The sequence below is a fragment of the Leiobunum rupestre genome, chromosome 6 (genome assembly GCF_980474605.1).
Source record: "Leiobunum rupestre chromosome 6, qqLeiRupe1.1.hap1, whole genome shotgun sequence".
NCBI lineage: Eukaryota > Metazoa > Arthropoda > Arachnida > Opiliones > Sclerosomatidae > Leiobunum > Leiobunum rupestre.
The window spans coordinates 3,453,700-3,472,782 of record NC_143389.1 but is presented as its reverse complement, the minus strand read 5'-3'; the positions used below and the strand labels follow the sequence as shown (position 1 = coordinate 3,472,782).

General features: G+C 41.1%; 6 non-coding genes and 6 pseudogenes across 6 annotated transcripts; 8 read left to right on the top strand and 4 right to left on the bottom strand.

Annotated features, from left to right (window-relative positions):
- Positions 1-878: 878 nt before the first annotated feature.
- On the bottom strand, positions 879-997 carry LOC149938166 (5S ribosomal RNA). The gene has a single exon (XR_016481915.1). It is a non-coding gene; the product is annotated as a 5S ribosomal RNA (ribosomal RNA).
- Positions 998-2,145: 1,148 nt separating this feature from the next.
- Positions 2,146-2,244, top strand: LOC149938165 (U2 spliceosomal RNA; annotated as a pseudogene).
- Positions 2,245-3,709: 1,465 nt separating this feature from the next.
- Positions 3,710-3,895, top strand: LOC149938164 (U2 spliceosomal RNA). Its single transcript, XR_016481611.1, has one exon. It is a non-coding gene; the product is annotated as a U2 spliceosomal RNA (small nuclear RNA).
- Positions 3,896-5,850: 1,955 nt separating this feature from the next.
- On the bottom strand, positions 5,851-5,969 carry LOC149938163 (5S ribosomal RNA). Its single transcript, XR_016481914.1, has one exon. It is a non-coding gene; the product is annotated as a 5S ribosomal RNA (ribosomal RNA).
- Positions 5,970-7,119: 1,150 nt separating this feature from the next.
- On the top strand, positions 7,120-7,250 carry LOC149938162 (U2 spliceosomal RNA; annotated as a pseudogene).
- Positions 7,251-8,767: 1,517 nt separating this feature from the next.
- On the top strand, positions 8,768-8,956 carry LOC149938161 (U2 spliceosomal RNA). The gene has a single exon (XR_016481749.1). It is a non-coding gene; the product is annotated as a U2 spliceosomal RNA (small nuclear RNA).
- Positions 8,957-10,911: 1,955 nt separating this feature from the next.
- LOC149938160 (5S ribosomal RNA) lies at positions 10,912-11,030 on the bottom strand. Its single transcript, XR_016481913.1, has one exon. It is a non-coding gene; the product is annotated as a 5S ribosomal RNA (ribosomal RNA).
- A 1,150-nt stretch (positions 11,031-12,180) lies between these two features.
- On the top strand, positions 12,181-12,324 carry LOC149938159 (U2 spliceosomal RNA; annotated as a pseudogene).
- Positions 12,325-13,799: 1,475 nt separating this feature from the next.
- On the top strand, positions 13,800-13,977 carry LOC149938158 (U2 spliceosomal RNA; annotated as a pseudogene).
- Positions 13,978-15,940: 1,963 nt separating this feature from the next.
- On the bottom strand, positions 15,941-16,059 carry LOC149938157 (5S ribosomal RNA). The gene has a single exon (XR_016481912.1). It is a non-coding gene; the product is annotated as a 5S ribosomal RNA (ribosomal RNA).
- Positions 16,060-17,209: 1,150 nt separating this feature from the next.
- On the top strand, positions 17,210-17,353 carry LOC149938156 (U2 spliceosomal RNA; annotated as a pseudogene).
- A 1,485-nt stretch (positions 17,354-18,838) lies between these two features.
- LOC149938155 (U2 spliceosomal RNA) lies at positions 18,839-19,016 on the top strand (annotated as a pseudogene).
- Positions 19,017-19,083: the final 67 nt, after the last annotated feature.

Below are 19,083 nucleotides of genomic sequence, written 5' to 3'. Positions count from 1 at the left end.
TTTAATAATGATCTCAAAGATCTGACTTTTGAAATGTTTGTTACTTTTTCTAAGTATCAATAAAACATGACATTAAATTTATATTGTGCCAAGGTTCATTTTTATATTTTACATAAACTACATCACCTAAAACAATTAATAGATAAAAGTTAGCTATATTATTTTGTTTAAAAAATATATCTCTGTCTCCGTTTTATTATTTAATTTCGTGGTTTGTTTTGATATTTTGTATTTTTGGGTTACTCCCCTAATCCATGCGGCTGTCCCATGATAAAACCTTCTATAAAACATTTTCCAAAAGTCCTTTTTTAGATTCAACTATTTAAATTACATTTAAGATTAAAATTTAGAACAAAAAATATATTTCACAATTAGAATTTGTTAATAAAATTTTAACTTTGGACTTCATTCCAAAACCAGAAAAGGCCATTTCAGAGTGGATTTTACCGCGGAAATGTTTTTGTTTAGAGATAAACGTTAGTTAGTTAGTTAGTTAGTTAGTTAGTTAATTAGTTAGTTAGTTAGTTAGTTAGTTAATTAGTTAGTTAGTTAGTTAGTTAGTTAGTTAGTTAGTTAGTTAGTAAGTAAGTAAGTAAGTAAGTAAGTAAGTAAGTTAGTACTATTTTAAGTACAAGCCTTAAGTAGAATAAAATGAAAACCAATTTTCTCGCCATTTTATTTTGTTCAATTTTGATACTAACATGTATTTTATTCACGGAAAGATGCTGCCAGTTGTTAAAAAAAGGCCAAGAGTTGACCGAAATAATATTATCGTCTGGGCGAACTTTTAATTGCATAAAAAAGCAGCGTCAAAATGATAGGATGAAGGTATTTTCCTGTTAAAAGACGCAAATCCCATCCCGCGAAAATAAATGAGTAGCCAACGGCACGCGGTGTTCCCAGGTGGTCTCCCTCCCAAGTACTGACCGCGCTCGACGCTGCTTAACTTCGGTGATCAGACGAGAACCGGTGTATTCAGCGTGATATGGCCGTTGCCGCTAGAGTGTAATTGATAGCGGTGGACAAGCCGCGACTAGCCAGGTCCTGGTAGGTTGGTGATCGCCGAGGGCCACCGGCTGCATGCGGCTCCAATAGAACGTTCTATACACTCTTTTTAGAAACGTTTACTGGGCGCCGATATTATCGTACAGACAACCAACGAGCAAGCCCTTTACCGCAGAAATTTCATCCCCCCCCCCCAAACCAGTTTTTTCATCACCCTCCCCGTAGACTGTAAGGTGATGGCGGTCGATTGGGAAGGCGCGTTTACGAATCTATAAAATTGGTGTGGTGTGCTTTCCCCCTTTGGAGTTCGGAGGAGGTGAAGGTTTGGCCGGTTTTTCGTCTTAGAGAAATATATTTATCTGGCAAACCCGTAAGAAATTGAGAGCAGTCAATTTTTATTAGTAGCGTAGTTGCTAGCCTAGGCTTCACATATTTCCGGCTTTGCTTTCCGCGCCTTTTTTCTTATTTTAAATGATTTTTGTAATAAATGTATGATGGCAAATAAGCAAAATTCTAGAAAATACTAGTCCCAAATCCACGTGTTTAAGATGAAACTTAGATCATGAAAATATCCTTAACCCCAAACATACTTCAACACCTAGGGTGCCTCCTACAACTCCTAAAAGGTACGTCTCTAAAATATTCATATAAAGACAGGACATAAGCCGAATTCTCTTAAACCAAAGAATAACAAAAGTTGTTAGTCCTGCTGAACCAGCTCTATAGTCTGTATGAAAAGTGACCGGTTATGGTCCACTTTTATAGAACGCTCTATTCGCTTATAATAAATTTTTCCTAAATGGTCATTTAAACGCGTTTGACGTTTCACGTAGAATCTAGTACACTTAATACGTTATTTATGGTCCTATAAACCACCATTTAGATTTTTTTTCCATACGGCCCGGTAAAGTGGCCCACTCTACTGTCTCTAGCCGATGACCCCAAAAGTGCCAGTCCGGGCCTGGCGGTGTACCTCTATTTCACGGATTCAAGATATCGTCTTCTCCTTTGTTCGCGCGATGGCTACAAACGTTGTCATCTCCCACCAGGACCAACATTCGGTGACGTAATTATGAAATATTTGAAATGCTCGAATTCTCTCTTTTTACTTTGTTAAACAGTGACGGCTCCTAGCGGGTTATCGCTTCTCGGCCTTTTGGCTAAGATCAAAGTGTAGTATCTGTTCTGCAGTATTATTCCGAGATCTTAGTCGAAGGGCGAGAAGTGTTTCTACGCCTATAAGGCGAGTTTGCCTGCCTTGCTGCATGTTCCGTTCCTGTGCCGATTTGATCCGCTGATGCTCTGTTGCCCGTTCCTGAAAGAGAAAAACCTACCTGACGCCGCTGCTCCTGGAATCCTTTTCTGTGTGAGACGCTGCTCCCTTGGACTCTCTCCTTTGTAGATCCTCTCATAGCCACGATGGCTATGGAGGTGAAGAAGAAGACTGCTCGCCTTGAAGTTAACGCCGACTTCTTGGATGTTGCTCGTACTTTCCTCGACAAACTCGGACCCAACAGTATTGATACGCTGCAATCTGTTGGCAAAGAGTGCTTTCTACTCACCTTTACGACCTTGGCCTTCCTACAACAAGCGATCTCCTATGGAGAAATAACGGTGAACAACGCATCCTGTAAGATATCCAGTGTCGAGGATGACGGCACCTGGTTAACCATCAAACAGCTCCCATCATGGATACAGTGGGATTCAATTTTGACGACCCTACGTCAGTACGGAGATATAAAGGCACATCGCCTAGATGAATATAAGGAGCTAAAAGGAATAAAAAACGGCAACCGATCGGTAAAAATAAAAATTAATAAAACGATTCCTAACGTACTTTATTTCGGCCGCAGCCGGGCGCTGGTATATTATACCGGCGTCGCGAAAAAATGTTTCTTCTGCGACCAGGAGGGGCATATAGCCTCTACCTGCGAGAAGAAGAAAAACCAGATGGCAGACAAACCTGAAATCAACGACAACTTACCCAAGGATCCGGAAAGAAACAGAAGCTCAACACCTACACTAGCCAGCGCCACCACTCAAGACAATAACCTGAAAGAAAATCCAATAAGCAACTTACCCATACTTACCGCAACCGACGATTCAAAAAGCTCTGAAGAGAGCTGGACGATGACGTCACCCGAACCATCCAAGAAGAACCGAGACCCTCCAGTCCAAACCAGCCAATACTCCAATGCTCTGAAAACCGCTCCCAAACCCGATGAACCCGAAAATCAATCTGAATCAACAAGCAGTGAACCAAACAAGAACAACTCCGACTCCGGTACCACCTCAAAAAAGACCAACGCAACAACCAGACCTCTATACGATCCTACGACCTGGATACCGGGAACGAAACCGCCTCTAACCCAGTTAACCAAACAAGAACTACAGATGCTTTGCGAACGAGTCACGAAAGAACCTTATGGCCAGGACCGTGATATAAACTGGTCCATGTCCGAATACCTTGATGAAATAAAATTGGAACTCCAAAATTACCAAAAACGCCCACGCAGTACCACTCCCACCAAAGAAGCAAAAAAAGGAAAATCTTCACATTGAAGTTTTTTAATTTTAAACTTAACCTCGGTTTTACTTATATGGACTAATTAGTTTTTTACTTTTTAAATTCTTGTAACTATTTATTGACCTGTTTTAATTTAAACTAACTTAAAAAAACAGGAACTATCCGACAGGGTACTGTATTTTATTGAAATTTTAATAAACAAATTCAGTATCTGTTCTTATCAGCTTAATATCTGATACGGGTCCCATCGGGGCCCAAGATATTAAACTTATTTTTGGACGGCGGCGGAGTGGTCGGAGCTTGCTCCACCTCCGCCACGGGTCGGCCTGGTATTGCAGTAAATCCGGGATCGGCCCACTTCTCTCTTGAAATCAAAAATCAAACGCTCTTATAATGGCGCACTGCGCAACACAGTATTTCCGGGAAATGTTATTTGGCTGTCTTTATATATATTTCTTTATTATAATATATTGCCCCTCTGACGTCATAAGTGGTAAAATCCTTATTGTCGAATAGTTAATAATGAAGAATCGGAAAGATTCCAGTTTTTGAATTTTCTTTTACCTAGTTATACACTCTTTTTCGCGGTATTTTCACGGAGGATAGGAAGGGAGGCGAAGTAGGAGGGATGAATGGCGGCAAGATTGCGGCAGCTACGCTACGTCTAGCCGCCATTTTTCCGAAATTTTCCCGCCGCTAAGCTTCTTACAAGGATGCTGCCGCGTTCATCCCTCCTACTTCGCCTCCCTTCCTATCCTCCTTGGTATTTTCCTGGGCGCGTCCATGCTTGGTTTTCCCCCTTTCAGTCCTCTCCTCCATTATGGATACCCAAGGAGTGGATGCTAGACTCCCCGTTTAGGGCAGAGGCAATGGCCGACGAGCGGGAGGCAAGTAAGAGGGGTAAAATAAAGGCGCGAAAAGAGGTTGTTCTGTGTTATTCCTGTGGTTTTATTCGTAACCCAAGGTTCGTAAATCGTGCATGTTCTAAGTGGTTGGCTGAAGGAACCGGTTTTCATAACGTAAATTCGCGGGTTTCGGTATGGTGGGTAGAGACAGCGCGCCCCTCATTTTTAGGTCATTGGGTTCCAGCCAAGATGTTCCGCGTAAAGAGAAAACACGAAATAAGCCCCTCTCCATTTTTTCTCTCTTCCCGTCTTCCGTGGACAGTGAGTCGCCGCCGGGGGCCCGCCGCCCGCGGCAGCTACATTACCAAGATATAAAGTGGCAAGGCTTATTTTTGGTAAGTACAAAATCATTTATTATATATTGCTCTATAATTAACTATATTTGGAATTAAACATTTTTGTTCTATTTATCTCAAAGTCATGATTATTCCTAACATTAATAGTATTAAACTTAATATGATATATCTTTTGTTAAAGTAGATTAGGAATTTATAATTTTAATATTTATAGAGGAGTTCGGATTTAAAATGTTATATTTTTTTAATAATGATCTCAAAGATCTGACTTTTGAAATGTTTGTTACTTTTTCTAAGTATCAATAAAACATGACATTAAATTTATATTGTGCCAAGGTTCATTTTTATATTTTACATAAACTACATCACCTAAAACAATTAATAGATAAAAGTTAGCTATATTATTTTGTTTAAAAAATATATCTCTGTCTCCGTTTTATTATTTAATTTCGTGGTTTGTTTTGATATTTTGTATTTTTGGGTTACTCCCCTAATCCATGCGGCTGTCCCATGATAAAACCTTCTATAAAACATTTTCCAAAAGTCCTTTTTTAGATTCAACTATTTAAATTACATTTAAGATTAAAATTTAGAACAAAAAATATATTTAACAATTAGAATTTGTTAATAAAATTTTAACTTTGGACTTCATTCCAAAACCAGAAAAGGCCATTTCAGAGTGGATTTTACCGCGGAAATGTTTTTGTTTAGAGATAAACGTTAGTTAGTTAGTTAGTTAGTTAGTTAGTTAATTAGTTAGTTAGTTAGTTAGTTAGTTAATTAGTTAGTTAGTTAGTTAGTTAGTTAGTTAGTTAGTTAGTAAGTAAGTAAGTAAGTAAGTAAGTAAGTAAGTTAGTACTATTTTAAGTACAAGCCTTAAGTAGAATAAAATGAAAACCAATTTTCTCGCCATTTTATTTTGTTCAATTTTGATACTAACATGTATTTTATTCACGGAAAGATGCTGCCAGTTGTTAAAAAAAGGCCAAGAGTTGACCGAAATAATATTATCGTCTGGGCGAACTTTTAATTGCATAAAAAAGCAGCGTCAAAATGATAGGATGAAGGTATTTTCCTGTTAAAAGACGCAAATCCCATCCCGCGAAAATAAATGAGTAGCCAACGGCACGCGGTGTTCCCAGGTGGTCTCCCTCCCAAGTACTGACCGCGCTCGACGCTGCTTAACTTCGGTGATCAGACGAGAACCGGTGTATTCAGCGTGATATGGCCGTTGCCGCTAGAGTGTAATTGATAGCGGTGGACAAGCCGCGACTAGCCAGGTCCTGGTAGGTTGGTGATCGCCGAGGGCCACCGGCTGCATGCGGCTCCAATAGAACGTTCTATACACTCTTTTTAGAAACGTTTACTGGGCGCCGATATTATCGTACAGACAACCAACGAGCAAGCCCTTTACCGCAGAAATTTCATCCCCCCCCCCCCCAAACCAGTTTTTTCATCACCCTCCCCGTAGACTGTAAGGTGATGGCGGTCGATTGGGAAGGCGCGTTTACGAATCTATAAAATTGGTGTGGTGTGCTTTCCCCCTTTGGAGTTCGGAGGAGGTGAAGGTTTGGCCGGTTTTTCGTCTTAGAGAAATATATTTATCTGGCAAACCCGTAAGAAATTGAGAGCAGTCAATTTTTATTAGTAGCGTAGTTGCTAGCCTAGGCTTCACATATTTCCGGCTTTGCTTTCCGCGCCTTTTTTCTTATTTTAAATGATTTTTGTAATAAATGTATGATGGCAAATAAGCAAAATTCTAGAAAATACTAGTCCCAAATCCACGTGTTTAAGATGAAACTTAGATCATGAAAATATCCTTAACCCCAAACATACTTCAACACCTAGGGTGCCTCCTACAACTCCTAAAAGGTACGTCTCTAAAATATTCATATAAAGACAGGACATAAGCCGAATTCTCTTAAACCAAAGAATAACAAAAGTTGTTAGTCCTGCTGAACCAGCTCTATAGTCTGTATGAAAAGTGACCGGTTATGGTCCACTTTTATAGAACGCTCTATTCGCTTATAATAAATTTTTCCTAAATGGTCATTTAAACGCGTTTGACGTTTCACGTAGAATCTAGTACACTTAATACGTTATTTATGGTCCTATAAACCACCATTTAGATTTTTTTTCCATACGGCCCGGTAAAGTGGCCCACTCTACTGTCTCTAGCCGATGACCCCAAAAGTGCCAGTCCGGGCCTGGCGGTGTACCTCTATTTCACGGATTCAAGATATCGTCTTCTCCTTTGTTCGCGCGATGGCTACAAACGTTGTCATCTCCCACCAGGACCAACATTCGGTGACGTAATTATGAAATATTTGAAATGCTCGAATTCTCTCTTTTTACTTTGTTAAACAGTGACGGCTCCTAGCGGGTTATCGCTTCTCGGCCTTTTGGCTAAGATCAAAGTGTAGTATCTGTTTCCAGCTATTTCGCTAAAATCTTGGCCGAAAGGCGGTCAAGCGAGTATTCCAGCTATCCAGCTAGCTCCTGTAATGCTGACTTACCTGCCGGTACCCTGACGTCTCCGTTCCTGTTCCGGCTCTTGAAGTTGCCGCTGCTGTTTCCGGTTCCGTTGCTGTTCCTGATTCCGCTGCTGTTCCTGATCCTGGTGCCGCTGCTACTTACCTGTCGCTGCTGTTCCGGGTCTCCACGCTGTATCCTGACTTGGCTGTCTCTTGCCATTGCTTCCTGACGCTGTTCCTTCCTGGGACTGACATTAACCCGACGACCTCTCCGTAGCCATCATGGCTGCAGAGGTAAAAAAGAGAACCGCTCGACTGGATGTCGATTCTGGCTTCATTGACGTTGCTCGGGCTTTCCTCGAAAAACTCGGACCCGAGTCTATCGAAACGTTGCAACCTGTGGGTAAAGAGGCATTCCTACTTACCTTCACAACTCTGGCTTTCCTGCAGCAAGCGGTCTCCTATGGAGAAATATTAATCGGGAACAAATCATGTAAAGTTACCAGTGTTGAAGATGACGGCATCTGGCTGACGATCAAAAACTTACCATCATGGATTCAATGGGACGCCATTTTGACGAACCTAAGACAATACGGCGAAATAAAAGCTCACCGCCTGGACGAATACAAGGAGCTTAAAGGAATTAAAAATGGGGACCGTTCAGTAAAAATAAAAATGGCCAAAACAATACCTAATGTGCTTTATTTCGGGCGAAGTAGAGCACTTGTATACTATTCAGGAGTGGCAAAGAAATGCTTCTTTTGCGACCAGGAGGGGCACGTTGCCTCTACCTGTGAGGCAAAGAAGACCAAGGTGACGGACCAGTCGCAAAAGGCCACAGGAGTGCAGGGACACCCACTCACTACCCAAGACGAAGACCAAGAGAGAGAAGAACCCATAACAGAACCGGCAACACCACTAAAGACACCACCCAGCGAACACCAAGAACCACTGCCCCAAGAACATATCAAAGGACTTTATGTCAGCCCAGAAAAACTAAAAGCAATCAGCAACTACTCGCAGGCCCAACTTCGGGGATTTCTGAAATATATCCAGACCACGGACGAAATAAACGATATACGGAGGCAGATGTTTATCACGCTCATCAACAAAGAACAGGAGAAATTCTCAAAACGACGAATGCCCAACTCTCCGGAAAAAGCAACAAAGAAAGGGAAGACACAAAATGAAGAACAAACATATGCTAGCGCCACCGGAAGCACACCTGATAAAGACTTGTATGCAGCATACGTAACTTATTGAACTCTCTTATTTTTCATAAAAGGCAAAATTTAATTTCAAAAGCGTGCTAAATTCCATTTTTATTCATTTATATTCATTTACTTTTGTGTACTTTTATCTGGTTTTAACTCTATGTTATCCCTGAAAAAAAATTTTAATTTTAAGAAAATAATGATACTCACCTTGTTATATAAAAAACCATTTATACTTACCTTGACGTTTGAAGAAAAAAACCAAAACCTAAAAAACGAAAAATGAAACTAATTTTATCTTGTTCGCGCTAATTTAATGTAATTAAACGCGAACATTTGTAAATTTGTAAATTTGACTGAAAATTAATAAAATATTTCAGTATCTGTTCTTATCAGCTTAATATCTGATACGGGTCCCATCGGGGCCCAAGATATTAAACTTATTTTTGGACGGCGGCGGAGTGGTCGGAGCTTGCTCCACCTCCGCCACGGGTCGGCCTGGTATTGCAGTAAATCCGGGATCGGCCCACTTCTCTCTTGAAATCAAAAATCAAACGCTCTTATAATGGCGCACTGCGCAACACAGTATTTCCGGGAAATGTTATTTGGCTGTCTTTATATATATTTCTTTATTATAATATATTGCCCCTCTGACGTCATAAGTGGTAAAATCCTTATTGTCGAATAGTTAATAATGAAGAATCGGAAAGATTCCAGTTTTTGAATTTTCTTTTACCTAGTTATACACTCTTTTTCGCGGTATTTTCACGGAGGATAGGAAGGGAGGCGAAGTAGGAGGGATGAATGGCGGCAAGATTGCGGCAGCTACGCTACGTCTAGCCGCCATTTTTCCGAAATTTTCCCGCCGCTAAGCTTCTTACAAGGATGCTGCCGCGTTCATCCCTCCTACTTCGCCTCCCTTCCTATCCTCCTTGGTATTTTCCTGGGCGCGTCCATGCTTGGTTTTCCCCCTTTCAGTCCTCTCCTCCATTATGGATACCCAAGGAGTGGATGCTAGACTCCCCGTTTAGGGCAGAGGCAATGGCCGACGAGCGGGAGGCAAGTAAGAGGGGTAAAATAAAGGCGCGAAAAGAGGTTGTTCTGTGTTATTCCTGTGGTTTTATTCGTAACCCAAGGTTCGTAAATCGTGCATGTTCTAAGTGGTTGGCTGAAGGAACCGGTTTTCATAACGTAAATTCGCGGGTTTCGGTATGGTGGGTAGAGACAGCGCGCCCCTCATTTTTAGGTCATTGGGTTCCAGCCAAGATGTTCCGCGTAAAGAGAAAACACGAAATAAGCCCCTCTCCATTTTTTCTCTCTTCCCGTCTTCCGTGGACAGTGAGTCGCCGCCGGGGGCCCGCCGCCCGCGGCAGCTACATTACCAAGATATAAAGTGGCAAGGCTTATTTTTGGTAAGTACAAAATCATTTATTATATATTGCTCTATAATTAACTATATTTGGAATTAAACATTTTTGTTCTATTTATCTCAAAGTCATGATTATTCCTAACATTAATAGTATTAAACTTAATATGATATATCTTTTGTTAAAGTAGATTAGGAATTTATAATTTTAATATTTATAGAGGAGTTCGGATTTAAAATGTTATATTTTTTTAATAATGATCTCAAAGATCTGACTTTTGAAATGTTTGTTACTTTTTCTAAGTATCAATAAAACATGACATTAAATTTATATTGTGCCAAGGTTCATTTTTATATTTTACATAAACTACATCACCTAAAACAATTAATAGATAAAAGTTAGCTATATTATTTTGTTTAAAAAATATATCTCTGTCTCCGTTTTATTATTTAATTTCGTGGTTTGTTTTGATATTTTGTATTTTTGGGTTACTCCCCTAATCCATGCGGCTGTCCCATGATAAAACCTTCTATAAAACATTTTCCAAAAGTCCTTTTTTAGATTCAACTATTTAAATTACATTTAAGATTAAAATTTAGAACAAAAAATATATTTCACAATTAGAATTTGTTAATAAAATTTTAACTTTGGACTTCATTCCAAAACCAGAAAAGGCCATTTCAGAGTGGATTTTACCGCGGAAATGTTTTTGTTTAGAGATAAACGTTAGTTAGTTAGTTAGTTAGTTAGTTAGTTAATTAGTTAGTTAGTTAGTTAGTTAGTTAATTAGTTAGTTAGTTAGTTAGTTAGTTAGTTAGTTAGTTAGTAAGTAAGTAAGTAAGTAAGTAAGTAAGTAAGTTAGTACTATTTTAAGTACAAGCCTTAAGTAGAATAAAATGAAAACCAATTTTCTCGCCATTTTATTTTGTTCAATTTTGATACTAACATGTATTTTATTCACGGAAAGATGCTGCCAGTTGTTAAAAAAAGGCCAAGAGTTGACCGAAATAATATTATCGTCTGGGCGAACTTTTAATTGCATAAAAAAGCAGCGTCAAAATGATAGGATGAAGGTATTTTCCTGTTAAAAGACGCAAATCCCATCCCGCGAAAATAAATGAGTAGCCAACGGCACGCGGTGTTCCCAGGTGGTCTCCCTCCCAAGTACTGACCGCGCTCGACGCTGCTTAACTTCGGTGATCAGACGAGAACCGGTGTATTCAGCGTGATATGGCCGTTGCCGCTAGAGTGTAATTGATAGCGGTGGACAAGCCGCGACTAGCCAGGTCCTGGTAGGTTGGTGATCGCCGAGGGCCACCGGCTGCATGCGGCTCCAATAGAACGTTCTATACACTCTTTTTAGAAACGTTTACTGGGCGCCGATATTATCGTACAGACAACCAACGAGCAAGCCCTTTACCGCAGAAATTTCATCCCCCCCCCCCCCAAACCAGTTTTTTCATCACCCTCCCCGTAGACTGTAAGGTGATGGCGGTCGATTGGGAAGGCGCGTTTACGAATCTATAAAATTGGTGTGGTGTGCTTTCCCCCTTTGGAGTTCGGAGGAGGTGAAGGTTTGGCCGGTTTTTCGTCTTAGAGAAATATATTTATCTGGCAAACCCGTAAGAAATTGAGAGCAGTCAATTTTTATTAGTAGCGTAGTTGCTAGCCTAGGCTTCACATATTTCCGGCTTTGCTTTCCGCGCCTTTTTTCTTATTTTAAATGATTTTTGTAATAAATGTATGATGGCAAATAAGCAAAATTCTAGAAAATACTAGTCCCAAATCCACGTGTTTAAGATGAAACTTAGATCATGAAAATATCCTTAACCCCAAACATACTTCAACACCTAGGGTGCCTCCTACAACTCCTAAAAGGTACGTCTCTAAAATATTCATATAAAGACAGGACATAAGCCGAATTCTCTTAAACCAAAGAATAACAAAAGTTGTTAGTCCTGCTGAACCAGCTCTATAGTCTGTATGAAAAGTGACCGGTTATGGTCCACTTTTATAGAACGCTCTATTCGCTTATAATAAATTTTTCCTAAATGGTCATTTAAACGCGTTTGACGTTTCACGTAGAATCTAGTACACTTAATACGTTATTTATGGTCCTATAAACCACCATTTAGATTTTTTTTCCATACGGCCCGGTAAAGTGGCCCACTCTACTGTCTCTAGCCGATGACCCCAAAAGTGCCAGTCCGGGCCTGGCGGTGTACCTCTATTTCACGGATTCAAGATATCGTCTTCTCCTTTGTTCGCGCGATGGCTACAAACGTTGTCATCTCCCACCAGGACCAACATTCGGTGACGTAATTATGAAATATTTGAAATGCTCGAATTCTCTCTTTTTACTTTGTTAAACAGTGACGGCTCCTAGCGGGTTATCGCTTCTCGGCCTTTTGGCTAAGATCAAAGTGTAGTATCTGTTCCCAGCTATTTCGCTGAAATCTTGGCCGAAAGGCCGTTAAGCGACGTATACGCTTCTCAGCCTGTTCCTGTGATGTTGACTTACCTGCCGGTTTCCTGACGTGCCTGTTCCTGTTCCTGCTTCCGAAGCTGCCGCTGCTGATCCTGGTTCCGCTGCTGTTCCTGGTCCTGGTTCCGCTGCTACTTACCTGTCGCTGCTGTTCCGGACGTCTACGCTGTATCCTGACCTGGCTGGCTTTTGCCATTGCTACTTGACGCTGTTCCTTCCTGGGACCTAACTTCACCTGACGATCTCTCCATAGCCAGGATGGCTATGGAGGTGAGAAAACGAACTGCTCGACTGGACGTCGACGCCGGCTTCCTGGAAGTCGCTCAGGCTTTCCACGAGAAGCTCGGTCTTGAATCCATCGAGACGTTGCAACCTGTTGGTAAGGAGGCATTCTTACTTACCTTCGCAACCCTTGCCTTTCTACAGCAAGCGGTCTCTTACGGAGAATTAACAATCGGCAACAAGACCTGCAGAGTCACCAGCGTCGAGGATGATGGCGTCTGGCTGACGATCAAGAATTTACCACCATGGATCCAATGGGACGCCATATTGACAACCCTACGTCAGTACGGCGAAATAAAGGCTCATCGTTTAGATGAATATAAAGAACTAAAAGGAGTTAAAAATGGAGACAGAGCGGTAAAAATACGAATTACTCAAACTATACCTAATGTCCTTTACTTCGGCCGCAGTCGGGCTCTGGTCTACTATCCCGGCGTTTCAAAGAAATGCTTCTTCTGTGACCAGGAGGGGCACTTTGCCTCTGCCTGTGTCGCAAAGAAGGAAAAGACGGCAGACAAGCCGGTAGCCAAAAAAGACTTACCCAAAGATCCTGAACCACACCGAAGTTCCACATCTGCTCTTGCCAACGCCACCACACTAGAAAACAACCTGGAAGAAAATCAAGAACCCCAAACCAGCAAATCACCCATACTTACCGCATCCGACGACTCCAAAAGCTCTGAAGAGAGCTGGACTTTAACATCACCAGAACCATACAAGAGAAACGCAGAACCTCCAGTCCAAACAAGCCAATACGCCGACGCCTTGAAATCTCCACCACATCACGATGACCTAGAACCCGAAAGCGAACCCGAATCCATTGACTCCGACAACAACTCCAGACCCCGATTTGATCCATCAGAGTGGAATTATACCGATCCGTCACAACTACATTTACATCTATTGAGGAAAACCGAACTTCAAGCCCTTCTTGCTAAAATCAACTCCAGAGCACCCACACGTTCACCCATCCTAACCAAACGAGCAGAAGACCAAGCGGCACAAATCATCGAACTTTTAAAAAACTATCCAAAGAGACGACGTAGTAAAACTCCAGAAAAAGAAGTGAAAAAAGGCAAAAATATGTTTTAAATTTAATTTTTAAATTTTCACATAGTTCTTTACTCGTTTTTTTTTTTTTTTTTTACACTGTTTCTTTTTATCTTTTAACGAGTGTTCGCGCTAATTTAAATTAACTTAAAACGCGAACAAATGACTTGAATGTAATTTTTGTAACGAAACGAATCTTTTAATAAACTATTAAAAGTATCTGTTCTTATCAGCTTAATATCTGATACGGGTCCCATCGGGGCCCAAGATATTAAACTTATTTTTGGACGGCGGCGGAGTGGTCGGAGCTTGCTCCACCTCCGCCACGGGTCGGCCTGGTATTGCAGTAAATCCGGGATCGGCCCACTTCTCTCTTGAAATCAAAAATCAAACGCTCTTATAATGGCGCACTGCGCAACACAGTATTTCCGGGAAATGTTATTTGGCTGTCTTTATATATATTTCTTTATTATAATATATTGCCCCTCTGACGTCATAAGTGGTAAAATCCTTATTGTCGAATAGTTAATAATGAAGAATCGGAAAGATTCCAGTTTTTGAATTTTCTTTTACCTAGTTATACACTCTTTTTCGCGGTATTTTCACGGAGGATAGGAAGGGAGGCGAAGTAGGAGGGATGAATGGCGGCAAGATTGCGGCAGCTACGCTACGTCTAGCCGCCATTTTTCCGAAATTTTCCCGCCGCTAAGCTTCTTACAAGGATGCTGCCGCGTTCATCCCTCCTACTTCGCCTCCCTTCCTATCCTCCTTGGTATTTTCCTGGGCGCGTCCATGCTTGGTTTTCCCCCTTTCAGTCCTCTCCTCCATTATGGATACCCAAGGAGTGGATGCTAGACTCCCCGTTTAGGGCAGAGGCAATGGCCGACGAGCGGGAGGCAAGTAAGAGGGGTAAAATAAAGGCGCGAAAAGAGGTTGTTCTGTGTTATTCCTGTGGTTTTATTCGTAACCCAAGGTTCGTAAATCGTGCATGTTCTAAGTGGTTGGCTGAAGGAACCGGTTTTCATAACGTAAATTCGCGGGTTTCGGTATGGTGGGTAGAGACAGCGCGCCCCTCATTTTTAGGTCATTGGGTTCCAGCCAAGATGTTCCGCGTAAAGAGAAAACACGAAATAAGCCCCTCTCCATTTTTTCTCTCTTCCCGTCTTCCGTGGACAGTGAGTCGCCGCCGGGGGCCCGCCGCCCGCGGCAGCTACATTACCAAGATATAAAGTGGCAAGGCTTATTTTTGGTAAGTACAAAATCATTTATTATATATTGCTCTATAATTAACTATATTTGGAATTAAACATTTTTGTTCTATTTATCTCAAAGTCATGATTATTCCTAACATTAATAGTATTAAACTTAATATGATATATCTTTTGTTAAAGTAGATTAGGAATTTATAATTTTAATATTTATAGAGGAGTTCGGATTTAAAATGTTATATTTTTTTAATAATGATCTCAAAGATCTGACTTTTGAAATGTTTGTTACTTTTTCTAAGTATCAATAAAACATGACATTAAATTTATATTGTGCCAAGGTTCATTTTTATATTTTACATAAACTACATCACCTAAAACAATTAATAGATAAAAGTTAGCTATATTATTTTGTTTAAAAAATATATCTCTGTCTCCGTTTTATTATTTAATTTCGTGGTTTGTTTTGATATTTTGTATTTTTGGGTTACTCCCCTAATCCATGCGGCTGTCCCATGATAAAACCTTCTATAAAACATTTTCCAAAAGTCCTTTTTTAGATTCAACTATTTAAATTACATTTAAGATTAAAATTTAGAACAAAAAATATATTTCACAATTAGAATTTGTTAATAAAATTTTAACTTTGGACTTCATTCCAAAACCAGAAAAGGCCATTTCAGAGTGGATTTTACCGCGGAAATGTTTTTGTTTAGAGATAAACGTTAGTTAGTTAGTTAGTTAGTTAGTTAGTTAATTAGTTAGTTAGTTAGTTAGTTAGTTAATTAGTTAGTTAGTTAGTTAGTTAGTTAGTTAGTTAGTTAGTTAGTTAGTAAGTAAGTAAGTAAGTAAGTAAGTAAGTAAGTTAGTACTATTTTAAGTACAAGCCTTAAGTAGAATAAAATGAAAACCAATTTTCTCGCCATTTTATTTTGTTCAATTTTGATACTAACATGTATTTTATTCACGGAAAGATGCTGCCAGTTGTTAAAAAAAGGCCAAGAGTTGACCGAAATAATATTATCGTCTGGGCGAACTTTTAATTGCATAAAAAAGCAGCGTCAAAATGATAGGATGAAGGTATTTTCCTGTTAAAAGACGCAAATCCCATCCCGCGAAAATAAATGAGTAGCCAACGGCACGCGGTGTTCCCAGGTGGTCTCCCTCCCAAGTACTGACCGCGCTCGACGCTGCTTAACTTCGGTGATCAGACGAGAACCGGTGTATTCAGCGTGATATGGCCGTTGCCGCTAGAGTGTAATTGATAGCGGTGGACAAGCCGCGACTAGCCAGGTCCTGGTAGGTTGGTGATCGCCGAGGGCCACCGGCTGCATGCGGCTCCAATAGAACGTTCTATACACTCTTTTTAGAAACGTTTACTGGGCGCCGATATTATCGTACAGACAACCAACGAGCAAGCCCTTTACCGCAGAAATTTCATCCCCCCCCCCCCCAAACCAGTTTTTTCATCACCCTCCCCGTAGACTGTAAGGTGATGGCGGTCGATTGGGAAGGCGCGTTTACGAATCTATAAAATTGGTGTGGTGTGCTTTCCCCCTTTGGAGTTCGGAGGAGGTGAAGGTTTGGCCGGTTTTTCGTCTTAGAGAAATATATTTATCTGGCAAACCCGTAAGAAATTGAGAGCAGTCAATTTTTATTAGTAGCGTAGTTGCTAGCCTAGGCTTCACATATTTCCGGCTTTGCTTTCCGCGCCTTTTTTCTTATTTTAAATGATTTTTGTAATAAATGTATGATGGCAAATAAGCAAAATTCTAGAAAATACTAGTCCCAAATCCACGTGTTTAAGATGAAACTTAGATCATGAAAATATCCTTAACCCCAAACATACTTCAACACCTAGGGTGCCTCCTACAACTCCTAAAAGGTACGTCTCTAAAATATTCATATAAAGACAGGACATAAGCCGAATTCTCTTAAACCAAAGAATAACAAAAGTTGTTAGTCCTGCTGAACCAGCTCTATAGTCTGTATGAAAAGTGACCGGTTATGGTCCACTTTTATAGAACGCTCTATTCGCTTATAATAAATTTTTCCTAAATGGTCATTTAAACGCGTTTGACGTTTCACGTAGAATCTAGTACACTTAATACGTTATTTATGGTCCTATAAACCACCATTTAGATTTTTTTTCCATACGGCCCGGTAAAGTGGCCCACTCTACTGTCTCTAGCCGATGACCCCAAAAGTGCCAGTCCGGGCCTGGCGGTGTACCTCTATTTCACGGATTCAAGATATCGTCTTCTCCTTTGTTCGCGCGATGGCTACAAACGTTGTCATCTCCCACCAGGACCAACATTCGGTGACGTAATTATGAAATATTTGAAATGCTCGAATTCTCTCTTTTTACTTTGTTAAACAGTGACGGCTCCTAGCGGGTTATCGCTTCTCGGCCTTTTGGCTAAGATCAAAGTGTAGTATCTGTTCCCAGCTATTTCGCTGAAATCTTGGCCGAAAGGCCGTTAAGCGACGTATACGCTTCTCAGCCTGTTCCTGTGATGTTGACTTACCTGCCGGTTTCCTGACGTGCCTGTTCCTGTTCCTGCTTCCGAAGCTGCCGCTGCTGTTCCTGGTTCCGTTGCTGATCCTGGTTCCGCTGCTGTTCCTGGTCCTGGTTCCGCTGCTACTTACCTGTCGCTACTGTTCCGGACGTCTACGCTGTATCCTGACCTGGCTGGCTTTTGCCATTGCTACTTGACGCTGTTCCTTCCTGGGACCTAAATTCACCTGACGATCTCTCCATAGCCAGGATGGCTATGGAGGTGAGAAAACGAACTGCTCGACTGGACGTCGACGCCGGCTTCCTGGAAGTCGCTCAGGCTTTCCACGAGAAGCTCGGTCCTGAATCCATCGAGACGTTGCAACCTGTTGGTAAGGAGGCATTCTTACTTACCTTCGCAACCCTTGCCTTTCTACAGCAAGCGGTCTCTTACGGAGAATTAACAATCGGCAACAAGACCTGCAGAGTCACCAGCGTCGAGGATGATGGCGTCTGGCTGACGATCAAGAATTTACCACCATGGATTCAATGGGACGCCATATTGACAACCCTACGTCAGTACGGCGAAATAAAGGCTCATCGTTTAGATGAATATAAAGAACTAAAAGGAGTTAAAAATGGAGACAGAGCGGTAAAAATACGAATTACTCAAACTATACCTAATGTCCTTTACTTCGGCCGCAGTCGGGCTCTGGTCTACTATCCCGGCGTTTCAAAGAAATGCTTCTTCTGTGACCAGGAGGGGCACTTTGCCTCTGCCTGTGTCGCAAAGAAGGAAAAGACGGCAGACAAGCCGGTAGCCAAAAAAGACTTACCCAAAGATCCTGAACCACACCGAAGTTCCACATCTGCTCTTGCCAACGCCACCACACTAGAAAACAACCTGGAAGAAAATCAAGAACCCCAAACCAGCAAATCACCCATACTTACCGCATCCGACGACTCCAAAAGCTCTGAAGAGAGCTGGACTTTAACATCACCAGAACCATACAAGAGAAACGCAGAACCTCCAGTCCAAACAAGCCAATACGCCGACGCCTTGAAATCTCCACCACATCACGATGACCTAGAACCCGAAAGCGAACCCGAATCCATTGCCTCCGACAACAACTCCAGACCCCGATTTGATCCATCAGAGTGGAATTATACCGATCCGTCACAACTACATTTACATCTATTGAGGAAAACCGAACTTCAAGCCCTTCTTGCAAAAATCAACTCCAGAGCACCCACACGTTCACCCATCCTAACCAAACGAGCAGAAGACCAAGCGGCACAAATCATCGAACTTTTAAAAAATTATCCAAAGAGACGACGTAGTAAAACTCCAGAAAAAGAAGTGAAAAAAGGCAAAAATATGTTTTAAATTTAATTTTTAAATTTTCACATAGTTCTTTACTCGTTTTTTTTTTACAATGTTTCTTTTTATCTTTTAACGAGTGTTCGCGCTAATTTAAATTAAGTTAAAACGCGAACAAATGACTTGAATGTAATTTTTGTAACGAAACGAATCTTTTAATAAACTATTAAAAGTATCTGTTCTTATCAGCTTAATATCTGATACGGGTCCCATCGGGGCCCAAGATATTAAACTTATTTTTGGACGGCGGCGGAGTGGTCGGAGCTTGCTCCACCTCCGCCACGGGTCGGCCTGGTATTGCAGTAAATCCGGGATCGGCCCACTTCTCTCTTGAAATCAAAAATCAAACGCTCTTATAATGGCGCACTGCGCAACACAGTATTTCCGGGAAATGT